The sequence below is a fragment of the Phaseolus vulgaris genome, chromosome 7 (assembly GCF_051622355.1).
Source record: "Phaseolus vulgaris cultivar YP4 chromosome 7, ASM5162235v1, whole genome shotgun sequence".
NCBI classification, from domain to species: Eukaryota; Viridiplantae; Streptophyta; class Magnoliopsida; order Fabales; family Fabaceae; genus Phaseolus; species Phaseolus vulgaris.
The window spans coordinates 40,035,802-40,056,501 of NC_143504.1; positions in this window are offsets into that span (position 1 = coordinate 40,035,802).

Sequence of the window (20,700 nt, forward strand, 5' to 3'; positions counted from 1 at the left end):
GGAGGACTGCAAGAAGTATGCACAGTGTTGCAAGCAATGTCAGCAGCACGACGATTGGCATAAAGCGTCTCCAAAAGAGTTAAAGTCGATTTACAGCCCTTAGCCATTTCATACGAGGGGGATCGACATTCTGGGACCTTTCCCATTGGCGATCAGGCAGATGAAGTACTTGGTGGTGGCAATTGAATATTTAACCAAGTGGATCGAAGCAGAACCAGTAGCCCAGATCACCGCACACAAGATCGAGAGCTTTGTGTGGAAGAACATCGTGTGTCGGTTTGGTGTGCCTAAGCGCCTGGTGTCAGACAACGGGACTCAGTTTGCAAGTCACCTGTTGAAGAAGCTGTGCGAAGAGGTGGGAATTCAACAGGTATTTGCATCCGTCGAGCACCCTCAGACAAATGGCCAAGTAGAGTCCGCCAGGGATCGTGGGCTGAGGAGGTACCCCGCATAGTTTGGGCATACCACACCACCGAGCAGTCGGGAACCCATGAGACCCCGTTTAGCTTGGTCTATGGATGCGACGCAATGATTCCAGTAGAAATCCAGGAGAGCTCGCCGAGATTCCAGAACTTTGTAGCGGAAGACTCGAATGAGGAAAAAAGGTTGAATCTGAATTTGCTGGATGAGGTCAGGGAGGAGGCGAGAGTAAAAGTCGAGGCAGTGAAAAGAAGGATTGAACGAAGGTATAACTCGAAGGTGATGCCAAGGCAGTTTAAAGAAGGCGACCTGGTGATGAGGAAGGCCCACCAGTACGAGATGGAGAACAAGTTGTCGCCTAAGTGGACGGGACCGTTCAGAATAACCAAGGCGCTCGGGAACGGCGCTTACCGCTTAGAAACATTGGAAGGAGGGGCGACTCCTCGCACTTGGAACGCCACGCACCTCAAGTTATATTACAGTTGAAGCTTTGTAAGTAAAAACAAACACGAAGAGTTTTGCAAGCTTTCTGTTAAAACAGTTTGAAGGGGGCACTCTTTTTTCCCTAAGGAGGGTTTATAATGAAGCCACCCAATAAATAAGAGTTTTTTAAGATTAAAGTTTCTAAGATTGCATGCTCGATTGTTTCGAAAGTTTTAGAAAAGACCTTGTCACTCGTATGTGATTTAACGCAAGTTTGAAGATATGCTGCATGCTTTCTAAAAAGTTTTTAAGTCCCCATCGCTTTTCGGCGATCGGCGGCACAGTTAAAGATAAAAGTCCTCATCGTCTTTCGGAGATCGGAGGCACCAACAACGTTTAAAAGACCTCAACGCCCTCGTGCGTCCTGAGGCGAGAAAGAGATTAAAGTTCTCCTTGACTTTGTGCGAGTGCAGGCGAGAACAAGTTAAAAGTGCTCAGTGCATCCAGGGAAGAGGAGATGTAATCCCTGGGCAAAGTAGAGGCATCAGATAAAGACCTTCTCGCCGTCGAGCGAGTTCAGGCAAGATAAAGATCTTCTCGCCGTCGAGCAAGTTCAGGCAAGATAAAGATAAAGACCTTCTCGCCGTCGAGCGAGTTCAGGCAAGATAAAGACCTTCTCGCCGTCGAGCGAGTTCAGGCAAGATAAAAACCTTCTCGCCGTCGAGCAAGTTCAGGCAAGATAAAGACCTTCTCGCCGTCGAGGCAAGATAAAGACCTTCTCGCCGTCAAACGAGTTCAGGCAAGATAAAATCCTTCTCGTCTCGAACGAGTTCAGGTACGGTGTGGAGGGCGGAAGAAGTTTAAAGGATGGCTAAGGTAGGTTCGAAGAGAACGCCTAGCTATCTGGCTTATTGTTCTGAAACTCAGGGAGGTAGAAAAGGATCTGAAAGGTGCCTCTACCCCCCAGATGAGGGACCAATAGCCAAGTTACGAAGGCAAAAGGGGGCTTATGTCGCCGGGTCCCTATGGCGATCAGAAGAAGTTCGGGCGATGGCCAGAGTAAGGGCCCATTTTGATGGAGCAGATCAGGTGAACTATATCTTAAACTATCAGTTGGATTGAAACTTGCTGTTTAGTAAGTAGTTTCACACTGAAGTTCGTTGCCTTAAGTTCACAAGTTATTAAAATGCCATCGTTTGAAAGTTGATAGTTTGCTCGAGTTTGAAGCAGTAAGTAAACGATTGAGCCTGCAGAGTCGCGAAGTTAATTTATTTAAGCGGTTTCTACTAGGAGAAGCAAAGTAAACAGAGAGACCATCTGCGAGAGCGGAAAAATTTATAATAAAGGTGGTATCAGCTCGAATGCATAAGAAGAAAAGAAAAAGTTATCACAGGAAAAGTTTGTACAAAAGGGAACAAGCATTGGGTCCCAGGGAATAAGGGATGGAGGGAGACGACTACTCTTCAGAAGGCATGATCTTCCCATCCACCACTTCGTTACATATCGACACCATGGAGAGGTCGAGCTCGGGGTACTGGCAGGCGACTTGCTCCAGGGCGGCGTCGAATTTGGCAGCAAGGACTTCGGCGGAGCTCAGTTCAAGCTCTTCGTTTTGTTTTTTGAGCCCCTCGGTTTGCTGCTTCAGCTCATCAGCTCGCTTCTTCAGTTCTTCAGTTTCCCCACGAGCCTGAGCAAGGTCGTCAGCAACCTTCTTGCCTTCGCCCCGCGCCTGGGCCAGCTCTGCAGCAATCTTCTCGTTTTCCTCTCGAGCCTTGGCGAGCTCGTCCACGGCATCGTCCCTCTCCCTCTCGACCTTTCCAAGGAGAACCTCCCGATCAGCCGATCTCTTCTCAAGGTTCTCCACCTTGGCTGCATCCTCTTTCATCGATGCCTCCAAGTTGGCCACCTTAAGCCTGTAAGGAACCAGCTTGCTCTCCAGCTCGATTTTCTCTTGAGCTAGGAGGTGCAGCTTCTGGCGCAGATCGGAGGCCTCTTTGCGCGCAACCTTCTACTCGGCACTCATGGCGTCCTCCACCCTTGAGTGATCAATCTCCGCCATCATCAGGTTGCAAGACAGCTTTTCCGCCTCGATCCTTATCAGGCGATTCTCCTCTTGGAATGCGGAGATCTCGTCCTGAAGTTTCTTGTTGGAGCTCTCCACAGCCTTTGTTATGATTGAGGGGAGGTCCTCTGCCATCATTTTGAGTTTAGCTGTGAAGGGCCCCCAGATTTCTTTGACCACGGGGGGCAGGCTTGCAGCTGCTGTTGGTGGAGGTGCTGAAGGAGCCTGGTGCTGACTCTCACCACCACCCTCTTGAATTGGTGGATGAAGTTGGGCTTCCTGGCGTGGTGGTGAAGTGGGGGACTCGGTTATGAGTATTGGTGAGTTGTGTGAGTTGTGAGCGCCTTCATCCCCACCTGGTGCAGCTTCAGCGATTGAGGCAGTTGAAGGAGGACCCTCTCCAGCAGATACGAATGGCGTGGAGGCACTAGGAGGGTTCTCCATGAAGTAGGGCTCGTTGCCTTCAACCTCAGGAAGCGCAGCTGCCAAGGGTATTGCTTGGACCGACGGTGTTGGAGCTAGGGGAGAGGGCGGTGTTGGTGTTGGGAGAGCGGGTGGTGAAGAAGGTGCCACCCTTTTCCTTTTGGTGACAAGGCCGTCCTCAGTCGCCTCATCATCCTCATCTTCATCTTCTTGAACCACTTGAGGAGTTTTCCTATTTGGTTTCCTTAAGATGAGCTTCTTTCGTTGAGGGGCGGGCAGTGCCTCTGGAGGAGCTTGGCCTTGAGGGGGCGACCTGCCCTGGGCAGCGGCGATCTCCACCACCGAGTTGGGCACGGTTTGAGAACCCGACGCCAACTTGTGGGTTCGGGCGAGCGCCCTCAGTTCAGCTAATTTGCCTTTGCCCAACATAAGATCTGCACAGGGTAAAAATATACAAATAAGCGCAAAGGCAAAGGTGAAATATGCGAGTACGTGTGCGAATGATGCAAACAAATGGTGCATGAATTAAGAACCAAGTCCAGTGCGCAACAAACAGGACGCCCAATGATAGATAACAGAGATGCACAATCAACTCCAACACAAGACGAAAACCTAAATGTCGAGGTAAGTGTTGACCTATGTGAGCTTCGAGTTGGCCCTCGAGGAACTCGAAGGAGATTATTGCGGAGGTGGGAAAGGTGATGTTGGAGGCTGCTACTCTCTTCCAGAAGAGGCATAGATCCTTGTCCAACTCGCCCATGTTGTCAGGACTTCTTGGCCTTCTGAAGTTTTCTTTGGAGTCCTTACTTCCCTTGTTTACCCAGTACAAGGGAAAGCCATCGAGCAGCGAGGGGTCTTGATCGTTTTGGCGTACTTGGACGAACTTTCCTTTCCAATCTTTGTAAGATTGCTGGAAGATAGAGAGGATCGACCTCCCAACAATCCCATTTAAGCTCACCCAGGGGCGGTCTCCAGGATTCTTGGCCTCGAACAAGAAAAGGAAGACGTCTACCGAGCCCGGTAGTCCCAAGTGCGTGCACATGATTTGGAATGCCAGCACGAATGCCCAGCTGTTGGGATGGATCTGGGCAGCGGCAATGTTAAGCTCGGTTAATAGCTCCCGTTCAAAACGGGTGAAGGGAAGCCTGAGTGATATGATTCCACTAGCACAATTAGAATGATTCTTGACCTTCTTAGAAATCAACTTGAGTTGGACAATAGTTAGGCACTTTTTCTTAGAATTGGATCAATGTTCTAAGTCAAGAACTCACCAAAACTAGCACCAAATCCAAACTCATATGGAAGTTCCAATTATAGTCAAATTGAACCGATTAAAGTGAAAGAATAAGCAAATGCACCGAATAGAATTGAAAAAGAACAACAATGAACCGAACAAAATGAATTAAAAGGCAAGAAAACTGAATAAGAGTGCTGGAATTATAAAAGCACCGAACCAAAACATAGAAAAGAAGAAGAACAGCAGCTGGAAAATGCAAATTCCGAACCAAAATACAAGAACACAAGCTTAAGACATGAATATCAAAAGAGAAGGAAGGAAGGAGAAGAGAAAGCTCATGAAGATGGAAGAATGGTTGGATTATCACGCCACTAGGAGGATGGAGACTCCAAGATAAGTGTGCAAGCTGGCACTTGAGGTAATCATGGAACCATCAAGATAAGACTAGTGAAGAAGGCACAAAGCTCTCCAATGCTCTCTCAAAAATTGAGTATAGTTTCTTTAGTCTAAATTCCTGTACCGTCCCGTATCCAGGCGTTGACTAAGTCAAGGTCAAAGTCAACGACTGGAGAGTCAACGCCAACGCGAGGCGTCGCCTAGGTGGAGAGAGGCCAAGAGGAAGCGTCGCCAAGGCCAGGCGTCGCCTGGGTGAAGGTGTCGCCCAACCAGGGCGTCTCCAGCTCAAAAAGTACTAAAGCAAGGCGATCACAGTATGGTTCCCCGATACCCATGGGTAGGAAAGACCATGGAGGGAGCAACGCCGTGGGGAGGCCTCAGGTCCTGATAACCCGGGGCAGTGATAAAGAGAAGGAAAAGGTGGCTTCAAGGCCATAGTAATAGCACCAGTGTAGGGCAGCCTGACTCGTGAAGTACTCCTGCCGCCCCCGAGACGCCCTTGGGATAGATACGACTCAAGAGGAAGGTCACGCCCCGGGTAGCCGGGTGCAGGGTACGAGAGGAAGGCAGATACGCTCTCAAAGTAAGTGACTAGATAATTGGGGGCATGAGTTGGCACCCAAAAAGTCACCCCTAGCACAGTAGCACTCCCAAGCAGGAAGACTCACACGTGGAAACGCCCCCAGATGGGGTCATGGCGTCGTGAGGCCCTCCACGTGTACGACAGCCATGTCAGAATAGAAACACCCCCCAGTCAGGTGCCAGGTAATTAAAGTCATTCAATACAGTTTCCGTTTCGAGCGTTCAGGTACTATGATGGCTCCCAAGCGTGTCAACGTCTTAAATGCGCTACGTTTTCTAATTAAACGCTTTAATGAGTGCGTTACGTTTGTGATTAAAAGCGCTTTAAGGCGCTTTAAATGCTTGGGTAATTTAAATAGCGCGGAGAATGTTGGAAAAGGGGTTCGAACTTTTGGGAAATTTACCAAAGAACTCTCTAGTTGCTTGCTCGTGCTTAAGGTTGCGTACAAGGGACTGGGGAAAGATCTTTGCCTGAGGGAGAAAAGACACACACATATACACAGTTCTTTTTATCACCTTCAGAGTGCCATACGCGGTGCTCAGAGACGTAGGTGAACAGTGTTGGTGTTTCTTGCTGGCTGACTTGAGCGTCGGAGTGCAAACGGCTGCTAGGGCGCCTTTTTGTCCTCTTTTTTGCAGGAATCCACGGGCAACCAGTGGGAAGGAGTCCCTAGCTGACGGTTGACGTCGCGCACGAAGACGTCCCGGTCAACCGGACGGAACATTTGGCGCCCACCGTGGGGCCGATATAAAACATCTGTCCCATCACAAGTTTGAGAAAATCTACCGAGTCGCAGTAACGTTGGAGAAGGTTGGAGTGACAATGGCCCCCACCAGACGGAGCACAGCACGCGCAGCCCTAGCAGAACTATCCATGCAACAGGTCCTGGAGATAATGAGGGGGCTGCAGCAGGACATGGCGGAGTCGAAAATGGAACAGGAACGCATGCAGGCAGATCTCGACGCCTCGCATGAGCGGAATGAAGAGCTCCACCGTGTAAATGAGGAGTTGCGCCAGGGCCTGAGAAATGATCGGAGGCGGCCTGGAAATGACGAGATGGAGAACCATTCCCCACCAAGGGAGTTTTCCACTCCTTTCTCGCAGGAGATCCTAGACGCGGTGATCCCGAACACGTTCGCGGGACCTAAGGTGATCTTCACCGGGATGGAGGACCCAGAGACACACCTTGCTGCATTTCACACGCAGATGGTCCTGGTAGGCGGTTCTGACGCTGCCAAGTGCAAGCTCTTCATGAGCACCCTGACCGGGATGGCCATGGACTGGTTCATTAGCCTTCCAGAGGGTCATGTCACATCTTTCCGCCAATTGTCGCGGTTGTTCAAGGAACAATACTTAGCAAACAAGGCCCCGCCGCCAGTCTCTTACGACCTATTCGATGTGAAGCAGTATCAAGGGGAGACCCTGAAGGAGTATATCAATCGCTTCGGGGCCCAGGTCGTGAAGGTTGGTACGACAGAGGAGCCTATGATCGTTTACGCATTTGTGAAAGGCGTATGCCCCGGTCCTTTTGGAGAATCCATCATCCGCAACCGCCCTAGGACTTTCGCTGAGCTACGGCGTAGGGCGGTGGAACATATTGCTTCTGAAGGGGAGGTGTGTGTGAAGCGCACCAGCGTCGTGCCCTCACGCCCGAGGGGACCGGCGCGAGCTCAATGAGACCACGACGGGGAGAAAAAAGCCAGAGGCGAGACGCCCCTATGAGGCCAGAAAGCCCCAGCCCCGAGGTCCAGCAGGAAGCGATCGCCCGGCCAGAGAAAGAGCGAGACCGGCGAGGTACAACTTCGTGATTGAGTTGAAGGATTTGATCGCCGTGCCTAACATAGCTGAGAGGCTGAGGCGGCCGGCGAAGACCGACAAGGTGTTGGGGCCCCGTAAAGACTCTTGGTGCGAATTCCACGAGGCTTTCGGGCACCACATTGATAATTGCCTGTCGTTGGGCTACCAGCTAGATGACCTGGTGAGGACTGGGTTTTTGAAGGATTATGTCGCGGAGCCCTCGACGACCACCACCTTGTCGCCGCCGCAGGCAGAAGAACCAGCACCCGAGATGCCTGTGCTTGGCGAGGTCCACACCATTGCTGGAGGTTTTTCCGGCGGAGGACCCACCGCCTCCCAGCGGAAGAAATACGCGAGGGGGGTCAATTCAATCGAAGAGAGACTCTCGGGGGAGCCGTGGGAGTCGGATCTCGTGTTCACAAGAGGAGACCTCCGAGATGTGGTACCCCACGACAACGACCCTGTTGTCATCTCAGTCGTCACAACCGGAAGGAAGGTGCACGGAGTGCTTGTTGACCAAGGAAGTTCGGCAGACATCATGTTTCTGTCGACCTTTAATAAGTTACGGCTGTCCCCCGATCTGTTGAGTCCCTACACGGGATGCCTGTATGGGTTTGGGGATAACCAAGTGGAAGTCCGGGGATACCTGGAGTTGAGGACTACGTTCACGGACGGAGAGGCCTCCCGTACCGAAAGCATCCGGTATCTGGTCGTGAACGCCAACTCCGCCTACAATATTTTGTTGGGCAGGCCGGCGTTAAACCGTTTGAACGCAGTGTCCTCCACGCGCCACATGAAGATGAAGCTGCCAGACCTTAGTGGTCAGGTGATAGTCATCAGGTCAGACCAGGAGGAGGCAAGGAAGTGTTATGAGAACAGCCTGAAAACAAAGAGAGGCGTGTTCATGGTATATGAACGTCCGCCCAGCGCGGACACGACGATGCTTGAGGCGACGCCCGCTGGGTCGACGCTTGACGAGGCCCTACTAGTGAAGGCGACGCCCGAAGCTGATGCACCAATGGAGGAAAGCCCTGAGGACGCGGCGCCCGTAGAAGAGGCGGCGCCCGTCGAGGATGATAGCAAGGAACAGCCAACGGTTAACGCCGTAGAAAGGGAGATTGGCGGCAAGACCTTCAAGCTAGGGAGTTCGCTGAGCCCAGAAGAACAATAAGGGGTGGCGGAAGTGATTTCACGCCACCTGGATGCCTTCGCATGGTCCGCCACGGATATGCCCGGCATCGGTCCCGATTTTCTGTGTCACCACCTCAGCATGGACGCCACGGTCCGCCCTGTGCGTCAGAGAAGGAGAAAGTTCAATGAGGAACGGCAGCAGGTGGTGAAAGACGAAACGCAGAAGCTGTTGAGTGCTGGCCACATCAGGGAGATTCAGTACCCTGAGTGGCTTGCCAACGTCGTTTTGGTGAAAAAGGCAAACGGAGAGTGGAGGATGTGTGTTGACTTCACGGACCTGAATAAGGCATGCCCGAAGGACTCGTACCCGCTGCCCAGCATCGACGCCTTGGTAGACAGTGCGTCCGGCAGCAAGGTGCTGAGTTTCTTGGACGCCTTCTCAGGGTATAATCAGATCAAGATGCACCCCAGAGATGAGAACAAAACGGCATTCATGACTGAGACTTGCAGTTACTGCTATAAGGTGATGCCCTTTGGGCTGAAAAACGCGGGCGCCACGTACCAGAGGTTAATGGACAAGGTCCTGGCGCCCATGCTCGGGAGGAATGTGTACGCCTATGTCGACGACATGGTGGTGGCATCGCAGGATAGGGCGCAGCATATGACGGACCTGGAGGAGTTGTTCGTCACAATATCCAAGTACTGCCTCAAGTTAAACCCTGAAAAGTGTGTTTTCGGGGTAGAGGCCGGTAAGTTCTTGGGTTTTATGCTCACAGAAAGGGGGATAGAAGCGCACCCCGACAAGTGCGCGGCGATTATTGCCATGCGAAGCCCGACGTCGGTAAAGGAGGTGCAACAGCTGACAGGGCGGATGGCGGCGCTCTCAAGGTTTGTTTCCGCCGGAGGAGAAAAGGGGCATCCATATTTCCAGTGCCTCAAGAGAAACAGTCGCTTTGCATGGACTGATGAGTGCGAAGCGGCTTTCATTAAGCTGAAGGAGTACCTGGCGACGCCACTGGTCCTTTGCAAACCGGTAGCGGGCGTGCCCCTCCGGTTATATTTCACTGTGACGGAGCGAGCCATTAGTTCTGTGTTGGTCCAGGAGCAGGACCAGAGTCAGAAGCCCATCTATTTTGTAAGCAAGGCATTACAGGGGGCTGAGACGAGGTATCAAGCGCTGGAGAAGGCGGCGCTAGCGGTAGTGTTCTCCGCCAGGAGGCTCCGTCATTATTTCCACAGCTTCACAGTGGTGGTGATGACAAACCTCCCTATACAGAAGGTGCTGCAGAAGCCTGATGTGGCGGGAAGAATGGTGTGTGGGCGGTGGAACTGTCAGAATTCGACATCCAGTATGAGCCCAGAGGGTCCATCAAAGGGCAGGTGTACGCAGATTTTATAGCGGAACTTTCGCCCAGAGGTGAGCGAGAGGTGGAAGTGGGCTCGTAGTGGCTGCTCTCGGTTGATGGCTCTTCCAACCAACAAGGGAGCGGTGCGGGAATAGTCTTGGAGGGACTCGACGGCACACTGATCGAGCAGGCCCTGCGCTTCGCCTTCAAGGCAAGTAACAATCAGGCAGAGTATGAAGCCTTGATAGCAGGAATGCTCCTGGCCAAGGAGATGGGCGCGCAGAACCTCCTGGTGAAGAGCGACTCCCAACTGATCACGGGGCAGGTGTCGGGTGAGTTCCAGGCGAAGGACCCGCAGATGGCAGCGTATTTGAAATACGTCCAGTTGTTGAAGGGGGCGTTCAACGCTCTTGAGCTGATACATGTCCCGAGGGAGCAGAATGCCAGAGCTGACCTGCTTGCAAAGCTGGCCAGCTCAGGCAAGGGGGGTAGATAGAGGACAGTGATCCAGGAGACTCTCAAAGCCCCGCGTAGATTCGTGGAAGACAACAGGGTGGATGTCCTCCAGATTTATACATCAAGGGGAAGGCCGAGGAGTCATTGCTCTTTGACCCAAGATACGCAGAGGGCGCCCCGCATCAGCATGTACGCGGGCGTGCCTGAGGAAGAGCGGATGCAGGTATGCGTTTTGTCCAAGGGAGACACCTGGATGACGCCCTATAAGCGATACCTGGCGGATGGGGCTCTTCCAGTGGACCCTGAAGAGGGTAAAAAAGTCAAAAGAAATGCCGCAAGATATACTTTGGTGGATGGGGTGCTGTTCAGGCACGGTTTCACTCACCCTATCCTAACATGCGTCAGTGGCGATGAGTGCACCAGGATAATGGCGGAGCTACACGAAGGCATCTGCGGGAGCCACGTAGGGGGGAGATCGTTAGCCTCCAAAGTAATACGCGCAGGTTTCTTTTGGCCAACAGTGAAAGAGGACTGCGCACGGCACGCCCAGCGGTGTAGGCAATGCCAAAAGCACGCCGACTGGCACAAGGCGCCGCCAGAAGAATTGCGATCCATATACAGCCCGTGGCCTTTCCATACATGGGGAATCGACATCCTGGGCCCCTTCCCACTGGCGATCAGGCAGATGAAGTATTTGATCGTCGCCATCGAATACTTCACCAAATGGATAGAAGCAGAGCCCGTTGCACAGATCACTACGCACAAGGTACAACATTTCATGTGGAAGAATATTGTGTGCCGTTTTGGCGTACCTAGGCGCCTGATATCTGATAACGGGACCCAGTTTGCCAGTCAGCAGTTGAGAAACCTGTGTGCTGAAGTAGGAATCAAACAAGTGTTCGCATCGGTTGAGCACCCCCAGACCAATGGACAAGTGGAGTCGGCAAACAGAGTTCTGCTGAGGGGGTTAAAAAGAAGGTTAGAGAAAGCCAAAGGGGCGTGGGCGGAAGAGGTACCAAGGATCGTATGGGCATATCACACCACGCCCCAATCCTCTACTATGGAGACGCCTTTCAGTTTGGTTTACGGGTCGGACGCGATGATTCCAGTAGAAATACATGAAAGCTCACCACGTTTTCAAAACTTTGTGGTGGAGGAATCCAATGAAGAGAGGCGAGTAAACCTGGATCTGCTAGACGAGGCCAGGGAAGAAGCTAGAATAAAAGCTGAAGCAATGAAGAGAAGAGTAGAGCGGCAATATAGCTCTAAGGTAAAGCCGCGACAGTTTCAGGTTGGCGACCTAGTGATGAGGAAAGCTCACCCATACGAGTTGGAGAATAAGGTGTCTCCCAAGTGGACCGGACCCTTCAGAGTTACTGAGGCTAAGGGCAACGGTTCGTACAACCTGGAGACTTTAGATGGAGGTCCTATCCCGCGCAGTTGGAATGCAGCCAACTTAAAATTTTATTTCAGTTGACTTATGTAAGCAGTACGTAACAATTTAGTTGAAGGGGACGCTCTTTTTCGCTCTCGGGGGTTTTTTAATGAGGTCACCCTAATAAAAGGTAAAACCAGTTTGAGAAAAAGAAGTGTCGTGGTTTTCAGCCTTTATCTTTCTCCGTTTGAAGTAATGTGATGCGTCGCCAAGGAAGAAGGCGTCGCCTAGGTCATGGCGTCGCCAAACCAGGGCGTCGCCAGTTCAAACAGTGCTAAAGCAAAGGCAGCCACGGGGTGGCGTCGCCTAGATAAAGGCGTCGCCCACGTGAAGGCGTCGCCCAGATGAAGGGATACACTGTTGGAAGAACAGGACGAAAGAAAAAGCGCATGGTACGTGAAGCATATGCAAAGTAAAGTGGCGTTGCAAAAAATCAAGTATGATATAGGAAAGTTGTTGTTACAAGCAATGTTCAATACAATGGGAGTAGCAAAAAAGGAGCAAACGCTACAGATCATGCAAAAACACGAACAAGCCATTTCTCAGTGATCATCAGAATCAGCACTGGAGGAAGGCGAAGCCCCTTTCCCAGCCCGCAGAGCTCAAGTAAGTCGTGTCCTCCTTTCTTGGTTTATTTTCGAACCTGCACCAAGGGAGATAAACGTGTCAGAGACACCATGAAGCAAGACATACACAGTTAGAAAGCAATGAAGGCCGAGGTTTCTAAGGCAGTGGTTCTTACGTATGTACTTTTCGAGAGTCCCAGCGTTGAACTCCAGGCTGATCAGAGTGGCAGAGTCAAAACCTCCCGCCTCAGCAAGAATCCGGCAAGCTATTTGATCACTTGGAGCCAGCTTCTTGAAGGGTTTGGTTTTGAGGGCCCTCTCCTCTCTCACCCAGTACAGTGGAAACCCATCCAGAGCGTCGGGACCAAGGTCAGTACGACAGATCTTGAAGAACCGGCCTTTCCACCCGGTGAACGAGCTTTGGAAGAGTGTGAAGAGAACTCTCCCGGGTACATTACTGAGAGTTACCCAGAGGTTGTGTCTCTGCCTCTTCACCTCGAAGAAGTGAAGAAAGAGGTCAACCGAGGGTGCACAGCCCAGAAACCCGAAGAGAATGTCGAAGGCTTTAACAAAGGCCCAGCTGTTGGGATATAACTGGGCCGGAGCAACGTTGATCTCCGTCAGCAGTTCCTTCTCAAACCAGGAGAAGGGTAAGCGCACTCCAATGGTCTTGAACACCACCTGGTAAAAGTAAAAGAAAGGGACCCCTTCGTTGGCCCGTTCGTCTCCACATACTGGCTCCCCTAGAGTGCAAGGGAGCATAGCGATGTCGTCGTCATGCCTCCTCGCGAAGGCCCGATGGTCATAGGAACACGAATCCCCTTTGTGCTCCCTTATGGCCCTAGTAGAGAGTAAGCATGAACACTCGTCAAGAAGTTCACTCGAAGCCCAAGGGTACAAGTCCTTGGGATTGACCCTGGAGGAAGCGGCGTGAGAAGACATTCTTTAACAAGATCAGGGATTGTCAAGAGTGTAGGGACTGCCAGAAATGCAAGAGCTGAGCGAGGGAAGCGAATGCTGGAACAACCCTTCGTGAGAAAAGGAAGGGTGCAAGAAGGAAGGGTGCAAGAAGAAAGAACGTAAGTAGGTTATGAAGAATGAGAAAGTGATGAGGATAGTTTCAGAGTTTGAAGAGTTAAATAAAGCGGTTAGAGCGCCAAGCGACGCGAATGGATGCACCGCACGATTGATCCACGTGGCAGAAGATGAAAAGATGACCCTGGTACCGCTGGTTAAAATCAGAGAGCGTCGTATCAACAGAGTATCCAGTGGTACGATGCGCCGTCGAAAGTGGGTCTGGGGCACAGCAGGTGTCAGAACTCAGTGGAATGACTGAATGTCCCATCATCCATACAAGCAGCGCCACGTGGATTAAGTCGAATGACGGAACGTCCTGTCAGCCATACAAGAAGCGCCACGTGGATGGCGCGGGCAGACCCTTGAGCTCTTCGTTGTCCTCAGGCGTCGACCAAGGCCAAGGTCAAAGTCAATGTTAAGGTAAAGATGGCGCCCAAGGCGACGCCAGCATGAGACGCCCGAGGCGTCGCCTGGAAGGACGCAAAGGGCGACGCCAGCGTGAGACGTCGCGGGCATCGCCAACTAAAATATCAGCAGGGTCGCCTCCCCGATACCCACAGGTAGGAAAGACTGTGGAGGGAGACGAAATCAAAGAAGGCAAAGTTAGTTACTGGCGTCGCCTCCCCGATACCCACAGGTAGGAAAGACTGTGGAGGGAGATGAGACCGCCAAACGCCAGCGAATCGCTGGCAGGGCGTTCCCCGATACCTATGGGAAGGAAAGACCATGGAGGGAACAGACCCCCCCCCCTAGAGCACTCAGCGTTTTAGACACCCGGGGACGATACGGTGCTGCTGTAGCAGGCCTCTCCTTAGGCGTGGGCGCCGGGCGTTAAGGATCAAGGAAAGGATCGTTTCGGTGTCAGAGACATCCCGTGGACGATACGGCTTCATTAGGTGAGCCTCTCCATGGGCGTGAGGGTTGGCACGTGACCTTTCCCGGGCATACAAGGCCGCCCAATGAAGTGAAAGAAACAGGAAAACGCAAATAAAATAACCGAAGCGCGCGAAGGCAAAGAATGAGAATAAGAACGCACAAGCAGGATTCTATATCGCGAAGGCACAAAAGCAATCATACGAACACCCAGATTTGTAACAAGAGTACGGATGGTTCAAAGAATTACAAGTCTTAACAGAGAAAGTCAAAAGCAAATGTAAAGTATAAAGGAATTAAGCTTGAAGGTAAAGGTGGCGGGTGAGAGACAGCGGTTCAGTCATCCAAGTCCATGGGCACGACCTTCCCATCGACGACATGGTGTATGTGGTCGCAGTTCTAAATATTGATGCCCGGGTTCTCGCAGGACGCCTGGGTCAGAGCCTCTTGGAAGCCCTCCTCAAACGCCCCCGCCATCTCTCCAGTCAGTTCTTGGACCTCCCCCCTAGTTCCGTAATCCTAGAATCCTTGGATGTCAATTGCTTCTCCAGGAATTCCTTCTCCACGCGGAGCTTGCTAGCCTCGGCTTGGAGAAGGCTCAAAGCTTCAACCTTCGTAGCCAAGGCGTCTTCTCTCTCACCTAGCTTCTGCCTCCAAGCAGCATCCAACTCATCAAGTTTTCTTCGCTGCACCTCGGCTGTAAGGGCCGCCTCCTGGAGGCCAATGCTTTGGATTTGATAGGAGGTGAGCTGGGCTAGTTGAGCGGCATGCGCCTGTTCCAGTTCTCGCGCGTACGCCTCAGCTCCCTCCCTGCCCTCATGGGCCAGTTTCAGCAGAGATTGGGAAGCTTCCTCCTTGAGTTCCCAGTTTTGTTTCTCCTCCTTCAACGCCCCCACCTCTTGTCTCAGCTTGAGGAGAGCCTCCCTCCCTTTGATAGCATTTCGGGCCTGAGTGCGCCACTTGATTGCCACCGCCAGGAAGGCCCCCATATAATAAGGCATGCCTCCCCTCTTTTGAGGATCAGTCGGCGACATCCCTTCGGTGAAGCCCTGCGTCAACTCCCTATGAATGGAGCGAGGAATCCGGGGTTTGCGAGAAGTCGAGCCAGGGACTGATACAGGAGGGGCGGAGCCCAAGGCCTCAGCTACGTCACGATGCGGCAACGGCGAAGGCGGGGGAATCGAGTCAATCCTTTCCTCTCGCTCCTCGTGGGCTGGTGGAGGTGGCGGTGAGGTGGCACTAGGAGGATCGTCCCTGAGAGAGTTCCCATCGCCGGGGGGCGCGGCGGGTGAGGCAGGGAGACCCGTAGCCCTCCTCTTATAGGAAACCAGGGCAGTACCCGAGTCTTCACTGTCAGAATCTACTATCAACACCCTTTTCCCTTTGTTAGGGCGCGCTGAGGCAGGGGTCGACGCCATGGCTAATGGAACCGCAGCAATAGGAGGAGGAGAAGCAGACGGTGGAGGAATCGGCAGGCAAGCGACGGTGGGCACGTCAGAGGCGACGACGTCCCCACCCTCTTTGGTAGATTTTGCCTTCTTCAAAAATTTGGCAAGAGCAAGCTGCCTCGAGGAAGTCATCACTGAACCTGCAGCAGCGAAAAATAGTAAAGTAAGGGTTGGTTCAGATGAAGCAGAAGGAAAATTCTATGACCAAACACACGCAGATAACCACAACAGCTAATGCATCATAAACAATCGAGGGCCGATACCAGAGTAGGTAGAAAGCCCATGGGCGTTGAATTCGTTCGCGATGAGCTTGGCGGTATCGAAGACTACCCCCAGTCCCGCCAAGGCTTTGCACACGTCCCGGTCGGAGGGGGTAAGCTCATCCAAAGCCAGGGCCTTCATGGTTATGGGCTTATCCGTCCAGTATAGGGGAAAGCCCTCTAGGATGGTAGGATCGCGCTTGGTCGCACGTACTTTGAAGAATTTCCCTTTCCATCCTTTGAACGAATTTTGGAAGAGCGTAAGGATGATGCGCCCGGCGATGCCAGAAAAGCTCTTCCCCTGTTTCTTTACCTCGAAAAAGTGAAGAAAAACGTCTACAGAAGAGGGGACACCTAGATAGCCGCAGAGAATCTGAAACCCCCTCACGAAAGCCCAACTGTTGGGGTGGAGCTGGGCTGGGGCGGTGTTTATCTCTGTAAGCAGCTCTTTCTCGAAAGAGGTAAGGGGCAGACGCAGGCCCACTCTCTTGAGTACCATTTGATAAAGGAAGAAGAAGGGGCTTCCCCCAGTGTCTCGTGAGTCCGCACAAACAGGCATCCCAGGTCGCACCCGACATACCAGGACTTGGGAGTCGTGATTTTTACGAAAGGCGTTGAAATTATAAAGCGCAGGGTCCCCCCTGTGAGCCTCCACGTCCTCAACAAAGTTTAGGAGGGAGCATTCGTCGAGAAGATCGTCGGGAGCCCAGTCGTATTCGCCCTTATAATAAGACTTAGGGAGCGGGGGAGGCGCGGCGGTCTTAGTTTTCACCATCGATGCCAAAGCTGAAGATCGAAAGAAAAAGAAAGGGTTCAGAGAAAAGGGGTTGGGTGAAGAAAAGGGGAAAAAACGGAAGAATCCTAGGAGCGCCCTACCCACACAAGAGCAAAGGGGAACGAGAGGAACAAAGAAGCATTCAAACGATATCCAAAGAAATGCAGTAATATGGGCAGTCCCAGGCAGTTCATGTAGTGAAGAGAATCATCAAGGAGGGAAAAAACCGTACCTTTGGGGGCTGAAAAGCGTGGAGAGCGGAAGCACGAACGAACAGGGGTCGCGAGAGAAGGGATTCAGAGAAGATGAACAGTGAGAAAGGGCAGAGAAAGTGGATGTAACAATGGTTGCAAGCGCGGGGTTTGGGTAACTTAAACGTTACGAGAAGCGCGGGGGACAACAAATGATGACCGTGTGATGATACCACGTGTTGCAGGATTAAGCGCTCAAGGGGAGCGCAAGAGGTTCTTAAAGATGACCGCACGATGAACCACGTGGCACGCGATTAAGCGCAGCCCCAAAGGACATTATTTTTCCCGCTTCAGAGGATGTCCAATAAGCCATTAAGAACATCCCTGTGCTTCAGAAAGTGTCACGTCAGTAATTCGAAGAATTGGTGAGTCAACAGGGAATGACACGTCATCGGGATGGCACGTGGACGGCGTGGGCGAGGCTTTAGTCTTTGCGCTGAAGACAAGTCTTCGGCTTAAGACTGGGGGCTTGTGTACCGTCCCGTATCCGGGCGTTGACTAAGTCAAGGTCAAAGTCAACGACTGGAGAGTCAACGTCAACGCGAGGCGTCGCCTAGGTGGAGAGACGCCAAGAGGAAGCATCGCCAAGGCCAGGCGTCGCCTGGGTGAAGGTGTCGCCCAACCAGGGCGTCGCCAGCTCAAACAGTACTAAAGCAAGGCGATCACAGTATGGTTCCTCGATACCCATGGGTAGGAAAGACCATGGAGGGAGCAACGCCGTGGGGAGGCCTCAGGTCCTGATAACCCGGGGCAGTGATAAAGAGAAGGAAAAGGTGGCTTCAAGGCCATAGTAATAGCACCAGTGTAGGGCAGCCTGACTAGTGAAGTACTCCTGCTGCCCCCGAGACGCCCTTGGGACAGATACGACTCAAGAGGAAGGTCACGCCCAGGGTAGCCGGGTACAGGGTACGAGAGGAAGGCAGATACGCTCTCAAAGTAAGTGACTAGATAATTGGGGGCATGAGTTGGCACCCAAAAAGTCACCCCTAGCACAGTAGCACTCCCAAGCAGGAGGACTCACACGTGGAAACGCCCCCAGATGGGGTCATGGCGTCGTGAGGCCCTCCACGTGTACGACAGCCATGTCAGAATAGAAACACCCCCCAGTCAGGTGCCAGGTAATTAAAGTCATTCAATACAGTTTCGGTTTCGAGCGTTCAGGTACTATGATGGCTCCCAAGCGTTTCAACGTCTTAAATGCGCTACGTTTTCTAATTAAACGCTTTAATGAGTGCGTTACGTTTGTGATTAAAAGCGCTTTAAGGCGCTTTAAATGCTTGGGTAGTTTAAATAGCGCGGAGAATGTTGGAAAAGGGGTTCAAACTTTTGGCAAATTTACCAAAGAACTCTCTAGTTGCTTGCTCGTGCTTAAGGTTGCGTACAAGGGACTGGGGAAAGATCTTTGCCTGAGGGAGAAAAGACATACACATATACACAGTTCTTTTTATCACCTTCAGAGTGCCATACGCGGTGCTCAGAGACGTAGGTGAACAGTTTTGGTGTTTCTTGCTGGCTGACTTGAGCGTCGGAGTGCAAATGGCCGCTAGGGCGCCTCTTTGTCCTCTTTTTTGCAGGAATCCACGGGCAACCAGTGGGAAGGAGTCCCTAGCTGACGGTTGAGGTCGCGCACGAAGACGTCCCGGTCAACCGGACGGAACAATTCCAATATGAAATGTACAAGCTAAGCACCTTTATTTATAGCCTAGAGGTGCTGAAAAATAGGTGGGAAAATTCAAATAAAACTCATTTGAAATTCCCACCAAAAACAAGTCACATGGGAGGTGTGACCTTTTTCTATTATGACACCTCCTAAAAACTACACCTACACCTACCCTCCTAAGTCACATGGATAATGTGACTTTATTTTACATTTTCACACTTCTTTATTTAATATCCACACTTCCTAAGAGTAATTCAAATGATGCTCTTTTATTTAAAGCTTGGCCTTGCCCCTCATGGGATGGACCTGGGCTTGTTGGGCTTTGGCCTTCTTGGGCTTGGGCTTTGGGCTTGGGCCTCATCTTTATTTTATGTCTTCTTTTAATTTTGAGAAGACTAGAAGGAAGAACTTCAAATGTGAGGGTGGATGTCCTCCTCCTTCATTAATAAAAGTCTCCTTTATTTGATTCTCATCATACTCCTCGAGTTGGAGAGAATTCGTCCACGAATTCTGAATCCCTGCATATAACAAAGTCAGTTTATTCTTACAATTAAAAGTGGAAGAAAAAGGAAAACATGACTTAGCATTTGGAAACAATGGGATTTCAGAAAAGGAGGTTCTATAAAACGACCAAGTTGGAAAAATTTGTTTAGGAATGATGATATCTTTTGGAAAAAGTCCTCTTAAATGGTGACAACCATTAGGAGGTATGAAAAAATCATCCCTAACATTTTTTAACCAAGATGGTGGTGAAGTAAGAACCTTTGGTAATGAAAAAGATAAGGAAGGGAAACACCTTGGATGTGAAAGTATAAGACCCATGTCAACTTGGCCTTCTTTGTCTTTTTCATTTTTACTTGTGGTAGGTGGGTGAGTGAGGTCTTGTTTTACCTTGTTTAGCTTTAAGATTTGCTTTTGTGGACAATGAAGAGCTATGTGCCCAAAACCTAAACATTTAAAACATTTGATATTTGAAGTTTTGGTAGGTGACTTAGGAGTAGAAGGATTTGTAGTAGAAACTTTTTTTGGAAACAAGGTTTGTTTGGAAAAATTGGAAGGAGAATTTTGAGTAGAAATTTTGTTGGCATCCTTCCTAGAAGAGTTGTAGAAATCATCATCATGAGTATTTTTGAAAGTTGTTTTCAAAAGATATGATTCCACCTTGATGGCTTTGCGAAACACTTTCTTTAAAGAAGAGTACCCATTTAATTCTACAAATTCTCTAATATCTCTTCTCAAACCACGTACAAACCATTTTATCTTTGACTCTTCATTAGCATGCATATTCATTTTAGTCAAAGTTGTTTCAAAATCTTTAAAGTATTCATCTACCATCCTATGTCCTTGAGGAAGCCTTTGGAACTTCAACAAGTGTTCCTTCCTAGAAGGAGGAACAAACCTCGCGCGCATACGCTCTTTCAAAGCATTCCAAGAAACCACGGGAGGTTTCTTGCGATATATAATGTCCATTACAATTTTATGCCACCATTCTTTGACATAGCCCAAAAAGAATAAAGAAAGTAACCTAAGTTTATCGTCATCTTGGACCTTATTCACATGAAAATAATGGTCAACCTTAGTCTCCCATTCTAAATACACATTAGGATCACTATCACCATTAAGACTAGGGACTTGTCCACAAGAAATGTTGAACACTTGGTGATATCTTTGGTCACGGTTATAGCTCTCTTCATGAGAATGATGGTGATGCTTCCTTCTTCTATGTTCCTCTTCACGGCCAAAATCATTTGAAGAAGCTCTTGTTGAAGGTCTATGTGAAAGATGCCCATCATGGATAGAAGGAGATGGCCTAGCTTGTTGCACCTCCATCTTTTGCAATTTCTCTTCCAAACGCCTAATGGTTCGTTGTGCTTCATTTAATTCACCAAGGATTGAAGCTTTGGAAGGAGAATGCTGTTTGTAGGATGCATCACTTGAAAATCCAACCATTTGTAATTAAAAACAGCAAACACACAAAAACAGCAAACAAGTCAAGAAACAAAATTAGCAAAAACAGTGAGTTTGGCAATGCAATTGCCGAAGTGAATTTGGCCAGAAAATAGGTCACTCTCAAAGAAATA